Genomic DNA, 10,151 nt, shown 5'->3' with positions numbered 1-10,151 from the left:
TCTGCTTGGCCTGGCCTCTGGGATAGAGCTCAGTTTGCAGTTCTTTCCCACCGACAATTACTCACTCCACAGCTCAATGGAAGTTCATGCTGTCTTGAATAGAGAAGGTATATATATATATATTTTTTATAAAAAGCCTAAGCCTTGAAAGACGTATTCTATAAGCATGAATAAATCCTCCACCATTACTGTTTACCATAATCAGAGGCCCTTTTCTCCAACAGTCTCTCTTTTAAAAAATTGTTGAATTCCACCCACGACCATGCTGAACATTTCCCCGGACTCCCCTGATCCAGGCATTATGCTATTTGTATTCATTAAAACTGATTAAGGTTTTCTTCATATTTATTACCAGTTTGACTTTCATAGCTGAGGCTTACTCTGCTATCAGCAGGATTCCTGGTCTCCTTTGGAAGTTTTCAAAGTGAAAATCCAAGAACACAAATGAATTCTGGCAGCCAGAAGTCTCTAATTTAGTGTGTGGGTTCAGCAAGATGAGAGGAGCTATATTTTAGGATAAAACAATTAGATAACCCTGAATTAAACCTATGGTGTACTCATCACATTCTTTTCTTGGATTCATGTGCAATGTAAATGTACTTGACATGATTCAATTATGACTTAAATTCCTGATTGCCAAAGCTAATCAGATAATAAAAGTATAACACACCAGCCATATTTACAAAAGTTGTGTAGAGCCATTGACCCTAGAAAGGACATGCTACCTCTAATTGTGCATTATGGGCAACATGGGCCCTATAAATCATAAAGAATTATCATTAAAATGCTAAAATAATGAGTTCAACGAAAGGTAGGGCTTTCCATTAAGTTTTATTAATACTGAAGAAGAATGAGATTATAAGTGGAGACAAACCATAGCATCTTTTTTTTCTGGTTCACTGTGTAGATCCAACCTTGGGGCCCTTACCATGGTCACCAAATACCTCTTATCCCTTGCACATCTTGAACAAGCTCATCAGGAGGAAGCATGCCGTGCATTCCTCTCAGGATTTTTCTGTTGAGGTAAGTAAAGATTTTAGCTTACAAAGAATACATATGTATAGTCATGGAACTTTCGATTTGCATCCCTGCAAACTACACACGTTGGTTGGAAACCATAGGTGTGGTCTAATGTTTGAGACATTCCTCCCCCTCCACCTCCCACCCCCATTTGCAAGGACACCAGCTGCTACTTATAAGAATATGTTGTATGCTATTTCTCTTCAGCACTCTGCTACCAAACATGCCTCAAGGAAAAGAGAAATCTGGAAGTAAACTGTCACCTTATGGAGTCTTTCTACCCCGCATGCTTATGTTTGTATATAAAAAAAGACACTATCGCTTTTCTCAGAAGTGTGGTCTGCCTCTGGCTTGTAATTCTTCATGGGGGGGGGGGGGGATTTTTTTTTTCTCCCAGTGACCTTAAATGCAAAGAGAATAAAGTTCTATAATTTGGAACAATGAATCCTTCCCACATTTCAAACTTGGCTGGAATCCTCTCTATCCCCTAAACACCTAGCGATTATAAACTCCTGTTGACGTTCTATCGTCTGTGCTCTGCTAGATACGTACTCACTTTTCACGTGTTTGCATCTTATCTTGCCAATGAGACCATGAGCTCCTCGAAGGCAAAGACTGTCTTTCACTGTTATGCATCCCTGCAGTCCCCAGGCTCAGCACCTTACACATTATAGGCACCTGGTTATTACTTTTGATGGCTTAATTTATCAGGAAGAGCCACTGGCTGACAACAAATCTAAGCTCCAAATTAGAGTCCCTGTGTCTTAGATCAGGGCTTCTCACACTTGAGTGTGCACATTGCTCACCTGGGGATCTTGTTACAACTTGGCTTCTGATTCCTAGAACTGTGGAGGTACCTGGGATGCTGCATTTCTCCCTCTGAGAGACTGCCAAAGTTGCTGGTTCAAGGATCTCACTTTGAGGAGCAAGGCTGAAATGTGAAGAAAGTCAGAAATGAATAAATCATCTAGCAATCACTTCTTTGCTTTTTATGCTTTTGCAGAGCCACACGTACATCACACTTCTGGTTGATGTGAATCTATCCAGTTCAGAGATTTTAGAAATATTCAGTCACCAATTAAAGGTCTTCTGCACCATAATAAGAGCTACTGTGGCAGGTAATTCATGGAGGTGCTAATTTGCATTTGTTCCCTGTATTTCTCATTCGTTTGTTCTGAGCAGGTAGTCAAGCCCATTCAAATTCTTTGCTTCAGAGATTCAAGAGGTGGGGGTCGGGGTGGCGGTGGGGGAGCAAGAGCTGCAGAAGACAACCCTTCTTTTTGTCTCTTTTGAAATCTGAGTGATTGAAAGGATCATTCTAGGTATTCTTTGGGGAGGGGAGAAGGAAAGAGAAATGGGTAACACTTGTGTCCAGGCCTATAAAGGGGAGGAAAATCAGTGTCTCTCATAAAATTAAGAACTACTTGTGAAGTGTGACAGGACCCTACAAGGGCAGTAGGCAGGCAGGGCACCAGACACCAGGCTCCTTCTCTGCCATGTACTGTGCCCTCTAAGGCATGGAAGCCACAGATTCCTGGGAATGCCTGGGCCCTGGAGATGGGTATCTCAGTAACAACCAGACTAGGCTGGTACTTGAAATGGACTCCGATGCTTTGGCACTGCACGACCTGCCCTATTCCAACAACCAAAGAAACACTGAATTCATGAGTTAAAAATGTGGAAAGAAGAAAAAGAAAAAAAGGAAGTGGAATTAGAAAAATGTTGGGGAATAAATTTCTCATTCCCCTAGCAAAAAAGAGTTTGCAACTGGGTTTAACACGATTTTAAAGAAGTAAGCCTAGGAGATAGTTTTTGTTTAGCCGAGTGTGAGAAGTAAGATTAATACTTGGTAGTCATCTATTGAGTGACAAATTTAAAGACAAAATCAAGTCATATCTCCATCCCTCCCCCTGGGCCACACACACACGTTTTCCCCCAACTCTCTAACCCTCCAACAACTTCCTATTTGCCTCAATCCCCTCAGTTGCTTCTGAGATGTTAAGTGGAAAAGGCCTACCAGGTCTGAAAGGTTTGGTACAAAAAAAAAAAAAAAAAAAGGAAGAAAGAAAGAAAGAAAGACAAAAGATTATACATTTCTGGTTACTATTTTTTAGAGTGATTGTGTGTTGACATAATGTGTTGACCACACTGGGTTAATTTCACCTGTTTCTCATTATTTCCCAAATTGCAGCTACTGGAAACCTTAAGGGCACTACATACACAGCTGGCATTTTACTTCTGCTGGCCTGCACTGCTCTGGGGATCCGCCCTCAGCCGACCTCCCCTCCCTCCCCTCCCTCCCCACCCAAGGGTCCTCCAGGCTACACGCACCTGCCCACAAAGCCAAGGCAGCACATGCCACATGCTCGAGGTTGGCTCTGTCTGCAAACTTCCTCCTCCCCGTCCAGGTCGGGTCTGGGCTCACCCTCGTGCAGGTTACTGCTTGGCCTTCCCCTCACTGCATTCAGCTAAAATTCTGCCCAAATGTCCCCTCTCCAGGGACGTTTTTCCTTACCACCCTAAGCCCATGCACCTCCTTCTTAAAGGCCTGGATCTGCTTCCTTTTTTCACATGACATCACATTGCTGGGCTCACCTGCACTCTTTCCCTCAAGGTCACCTCCAGCTTCTAGGAAAGTGCCTGCCATGTGGTGGGCACCTGGTAGACGATCATTGGATAATTGACTTAAGTGGTCATTCAAACGTGAGCTCTTGCTACCAACTCGTCATTTTCTTGGGAGTTTTGTGTACTTTTTTCATATTTAACTCTCACAGTAGATCTATAAATAAATACTACTGTAATCTAATTATACACTGGAGAAAATCAAGTCTTAGAAAAGTTAATTTAAAAATGTTTAGTTAATTTAAAAATGTTTAGGGGTACCTGGGTGGCTCAGCGGTTGAGCCTCTGCCTTGGGCTCAGGGTATAACCCCGGGGTCCTGGGACTGAGTCCCCCATTGGACTCCTCGCAGGAAGCCTGCTTCTCCTTCTGCCTGTGTCTCTGCCTCTCTCTCTCTGTGTCTCTCGTGAATAAATAAATAAAATCTTTCCAAAAAATGCTTAGTGTCCCAAACACTTTACAGAGATTTACTTACTCAATCCTCATAGTGGTGCACTAATACTGGCTATTTTTACTGGACGGGTTAAGTAATTTGGTTCAGGTGGTTAAGTAATTTGCTTGAGGTCAAGTAGCCTGCAAGTGGTGGGGCTGAGAGAGAAAGCCTGGAGGGTCTGACCCCAAAATCCAAGCCCTTTTGCCTCAGGGCCAGGTTCACACATTCCCAAATGCAAAGCAGGTTTGACTACACCCCTACTCCCCCCACCCCCCAGAATGCCCGTACTGGGATACCTACTCTCAGTGAGAGAAGACCCCCTCCTGGCACTTACCCCCACCTGCACTCTATTTCCACTACTCAAGTTCATTATCTTAAATACTGAAGACCCTATTAGGCTCCTCAAAATGTGTTTGATCTTCTGTACTTTCTCTTCTTTATAAAAAATACCACTAATTTGCTCAGTGTCCCAGATCTCAAACCTCACAGGCATTTGCCTTGTTGCCTTCACTTGTTGCTTCTGCCTACAAGTCTCTCTTCCCAATATTTTGCTTCTCTTCCTTCCCCCCCCCATTCCTACTGCCATTCATGAAATTCAGGGGTTTGTCAAGGCAGACCTGGACTTTGGGAATAATATGTTAATTTTTCTGCTGTTGTCATTGCCTCCTCTTTAAACTCATCCTGATGAATGATGGAAATATTTTTAAATAAAACAAAAACAATCATTGTTGTGTTTTTAAAAAGTTTGGAATGTACTCCTTCTTGCCTAAAGGATAAAATTCTTTGAAGTTCATCCATTCAGTGTCATTCAATGTCATCCCCAGTTAGGGCTAACCTGTGTTTCAAGCCTTATCTTCCAAATACCACCGTATCTGACCTTCTGCACTCTGGCTGCTTTACTAGCTCTCGGGAAAACAGCCTTTGTATGTTTTCACCTTTGTCCTATTATTCTTGGCATCTGCTACTCAATGTACATTTTACATTCTTTAATACATCCTAACTTATATCGAACTCTCCCATATGGCTTTCTCTGAGCATCCCAGACTGAAATGTTATTGTTCCCCTAAGCTCCTATACCAAGAAGATTTTGCATAGTTTACTCATGCAATATCTGCTCAGATTTAATCAAGATTCCTTGCACTGAAATGTTAATTCCTGTTCCATTGCCAAGTATCTTTCTTCCCCAGAGCCATATTCCCAGCAAGGGCTCTGATAAAACAAAAACAAAAACAAAAACATAATAATTTTGGAATAATCTATGTTAATAGATAGAATCCAGTATCACAAGAATTTCAGAATCAAGGATTGTACTTAAATTTGAGAAATTGGCATCTTTTTTTATCTCCAATGCTTTTATTTTGTTTACTTATATAAACCTTCTAGAACAAGACTGGAATCAGAATGATCATATTAATGATCAATGATCTTTAATTAACGATGAACTGGGGGAAAAGAAACAATAGTGGATTCCCTATAAGATGTTCTGTTTGTCCAGCCACCCTTTATGCAAATGAAATGATCGGATGCTAAATCTTACAACACTTTGCTTATAGAATCAGAGGATAATTTAGAAATCAATCTGCCCAGCTACCTAATTTCACAGGAGAAGAAACATCAAGCTCAGACTAGACACAAAACCAATAGCAAATCAAGAAGCCGAACTTAGATTTTCTGAATCCCAGAAAATCCACCTTGCTGCCTCTTGTCTGGAGAAAAGACATTCTGCTCAACCTCACTGATGTTGCTGAATCATCTAAATTTGACTTACACACATATTCCACTTGGGATTGTCGTCATTACCCTGCCACATTAATTACTCGCAGTCAGGGTGTTGTTTATGGTTCACAATACGTTTCCACAGACATTGTCTGCAAATGTGATGCTCACAACTACCCTAGGATGTTGTTGTCAGCATGTCTAAAGCCAGAGGTAAGGTGGACTGGACAAACGTGAATGCATCAGATGTGACTGTCTAGGAATTCCCTGTCCCAACAAATGTATCTCTTCGTGATCCCTTAATCAAGGAACATCAGGTGCCTATTTTGTGGGGACACACGGCACCTGCTGATAAGGGTTTGAGAGAAAATTCCCATGCCACGTGCCGGGTTATGCATGTGAAATATCCAGTCATGGTTCTGTAGGGCCGCAGAGTGAGAGAGGTGCTGGACCCACGGTGCTGGGTGCTGGGACCCATAGTAAGCGTCTTCATAGAAGAGTTGAGCAGAACCTTGGAGCCCCAGCAGGATTTACATAATGGTGATGCCCAATCAACTTGTGCATTCATTCTTTCTGCCTGTAAAATCTACACCTTATAAAGCATTTCTGTATTCTTCTTTACTTTATTTAGTCCTTTTGAGATCCTCGCCCTTTAAATGAACAGTTCTCTCAGGCCTAAGACAGTCAGTGTAATCTCGAATATTACCCATTCTAGAGAAAATTCTTTTGAATGCTTGGTCCCTCTATTAAGTTGAAAATTAAATTCTCAAGAAGTAGGGCACCGGTGAGGGGAGGGGGAAGGCTTGGCATGGCTCAGCATAGCCCAGAGACCCTTGGCTCAACTTTGTCAGGCTAATGACGCAGCCATCTTCAACAGGCAGTAGGTGTAAGTGATGGAATGGAGCCTAATTTTGCTAACTGTGTATTAAACTGAATATTAAAAATAATATTAATAATATTTAATAAAGATTAAATTAATAATTTAATAAATATTAAAAATATTACCAGAGTGCTGAGTCAACCATCAGAAATGGATTCTTCCCTCATTCACCAACATGAACTTCTGGTCATTGAATAGAGATGCCATGGTAAGGTGGCATTTTGTAATCTGTCAATTCCAAGAGGGTTTGAAAAAGACTTCTTGTGGCAGATTAGTCTAGAAATGCTTCATCCCCTTTCTCACAATGATTAAAGTGCTAGTTACAGGTTTGTTTTTTTTTTTTTTAAAGATTTTATCTATTCACGAGAGACACAGAGGGAGAGCGAGAGGCAGAGACACAGGCAGAAGGAGAAGCAGGCTCCATGCAGGGAGCCCAATGTGGGGCTCGATCCCGGGACTCAAGGATCACGCCCCGGGCCGAAGGCAGGCGCTAAACCTGCTGAGCCACCCAGGGATCCCATAGTCACAGGTTTTAAAAGTTCAGAGCTACAACTACTAAGTTAAAGGAATTAAGTTAAAGGAAATAAGTATCACACTATTATTATTTTATTTTAATTTTATTTTAATTTTCCACACTGAGCTGTCCATAGAAATTTAATACTATCTTTGACCTTTATACTTCAATTTGACCCACAGGCTCTATGTACTCCCCTCTCCCACACTTCTGGGGCTGCTCCTGTTGACACAGCTATTAAATGGCTAGCATTAGGACTGGTTTCTATGGTTGCAGAGTGAAAGATGGGTTTTCTATTATATGTTCTAGCACAATGAAAGCAAGGGGAACAGCCAAGCCTGTTGGAGAAAGTCTAAATGCCAAATTTAGATAAAGAGCCAGGAACTGAGAATGGGTTGGGAAACAAACTCAAAAAGCTGGACCTGTATGGATAGGGATTAAAATGAGAAAGGATCAAGTGTCTGATGTGCAGGTGGCCCGAGCCAGCTTTGGAAGCCCTGGAGCAGAACAGCCCGCACAGCATCCAACATGAGGAATAAGCTCAGGTACTTGCATTCATGATGACTGCCTTAGCCAGGCTCAGGAGGGGTGTCTTGAATGGCAAATGAGCACCTCTCTCTAGGGTGGTCCTTGGAAAATTGTCATAAAAAAAGAACAAATAAGCGAGTGAGACTCCATCATCCACTGAAGATGGGTCACAAAGGCCAATTGGCACATTGAGAAAGACACTCTTACTACCTTCTCAATATGGAGTGGTTCGCTGCTGGTCCAGACACACCACATATCTATAGATTAAAATGTTGCTCAGAGAAACACCCAAAATCTCACCAATTCCGTCATCCCATATCAGGATACCCCAATCAATCAGTGATATTTCCAGAACTGAGTTAAGAATTTGATTCCAATGAGAACTTTGAGGATCACACTACTTAGTACACAGGCGTGGTCATTTATGAAAGAGGACACCATTGCCTTATAAGGCTTAATGAAGCTTCCCCAGTGCCTCACCTAGTTATACTGGAGTGATAAACCCACCTGTCATTAACATTAAGGACTGTTATGACCATAATGTAACAGGGACATCAAAACCGTATTATATACTCATACCCTAATAGTACGAGCACTGCTTTAAGATAAATAGAGATTGATAAAATTCTTGAGAAAATTTGATGGACATTTTTGAGATTACTCTAAAGTAACCAATGCATTTATATCATCTCAACAGTGTTAGAATTTTCATTGTAAGGAAAAAAAAAAGAAATCATTTGGAAACAATATTATGTATGATACCTAAAGAGAATTTGTATTATTCTATTTCTCATGCTACAAATGTATAAAAAATACTCTTTAAGGGCAAATTATTGACTTAAATTATAATTTAGTTCCCCAGACCCCAGGGAGTTGTCTTTCTGGCAATGTTTTTCTTTCTTTCTTTTTTTTTTTTTTCTTAGTACACCAGCCAAATGTATTGAACACCCACTGTGTGCAAAGGCTTGCGTTCAGGCAGCCCCTTCCCATGCTCGGAAAGCCAAGAAATAATTTTAAACCAAAAAAGTATAAAGTGGTGGTAAGTAGCAGTGTACAGGGCTAACTCAGTGAGCCAAAGGCATGGGGAAGGCAGGCATGTTACGGACATATATGTGGCATCTAAAACTGGTAACACACATGTTCTAATTCACAACACAGATATGTCAGGGATTTTAAAAAAAAAAAAGCTGCCTTTGACCATGAAGAGCTGAACTTAGGTATGATCTGTTTTTGCAGAATGTCTGTGCCCTCCACCAAAGCCCCCTCATGCTTGTACTTGACATTTATACTCCTGAGGGAGCCATCCATTTTTCTGTCTTCAGAGTCCCTACTGATTCTGGCCCTGTTTCTCACCCCTGCAGTAGCGTGGGTGGCTAGAGCCATACTCTGACTTTATAAGAAAGGAACTGCTATTCACTGCTATTAGGGAAACAGTAGTACAGAGACAATAATACACTGTTTAAAACCGAAAGACTTAGCAAAAATCCCTACTCCTCCATTTCCAATTTAGAGGACTATGGGCAAGTTTCTTAACTCCTCTGTGTCTCAGTCTTCTCATCTATAAGATGGGAGCAGTAACAGCATCTATCTTGTAGGGTCATTGTGAGGACAGAATGAGAGGCTACATCCATCAGGCTCAGCTGGCATATATTGATGATAATTAAAAGATAGCTATCATTCATTGGCTCTTTGGGGAAAATGTGCTTGGAAGCCCCATTTGTCACTTAGAAATGTACACATAGAAACTGCCCGTTTTGTGTTGAGGAGCAGAAAAACTGATCAAATATACTTGAAAGAATGAGTATACAGACAATGGCCAAATTATATATGAAAATAAAACTGTGGCAACCTGCAGCAAGCAGCCCAAGAAGACAGCCTGTCTTCTGTAAGCAATCCAAGAAGTCAACTACTATCCGAAGAGTGTATTCCAGGAGACCAAACAATAATCCCTGTAAGAATCACCCCCAAACAGCTAGGGCTTGATTTAGTAACCAATATTTTCTCTAATTTTTGCCCCAGCTTCTAACTTAGGACCACACAGGGAAGGTCAAATATGTACCTTTAACTAGTCATATATAAGATGCCCCGCACTGGGCACTGGGGTGCTCAGTGGTTGAGCATCTGCCTTTGGCTCAGGTTGTGAAATAAAATCTTTTTTTAAAAAAAGGATGCCCCAGATGTAGTTAGTCTTCTTCAAGTCCAGCTTCCTCATGCCAACAGCCTCTACTTGGGACCCACATTCACTTAGGGCACACCTAAAGCCCTCCTTTCTCTTTACTTGCTTGTGATGAGTAGAAGGGAAGGATGATATTCACAGACATAAGTGACCTCCTCTACAATCTAATTTTGGTTCTGGGCAAAAATGACAATTTTATTCATAATAAATAAAAATTAGACTAGACCCATATAAGGGTTTTTAAATGTAACAGTCACAAATTGG

General features: G+C 41.3%; 1 long non-coding RNA gene across 1 annotated transcript in view; it reads right to left on the bottom strand.

The window, feature by feature from the left end:
* Nucleotides 1-820: 820 nt before the first annotated feature.
* The window catches only part of LOC140625872 (uncharacterized), a 30,813-nt gene continuing 21,482 nt past the window's right edge, over nucleotides 821-10,151 (bottom strand). Inside the window, exons 3-4 of the long non-coding RNA XR_012025147.1 lie at nucleotides 1,827-1,951; nucleotides 821-1,015 (exon numbers count right to left, since the gene is read on the bottom strand). This is a non-coding gene — a long non-coding RNA (uncharacterized lncRNA). The remainder of the gene's footprint in view (nucleotides 1,016-1,826; nucleotides 1,952-10,151) is intronic.

The sequence above is a fragment of the Canis lupus genome, chromosome 36, assembly GCF_048164855.1.
Source record: "Canis lupus baileyi chromosome 36, mCanLup2.hap1, whole genome shotgun sequence".
In the NCBI taxonomy this organism is placed as follows: domain Eukaryota; kingdom Metazoa; phylum Chordata; class Mammalia; order Carnivora; family Canidae; genus Canis; species Canis lupus.
This window is presented reverse-complemented; position numbering and strand designations above follow the sequence as displayed.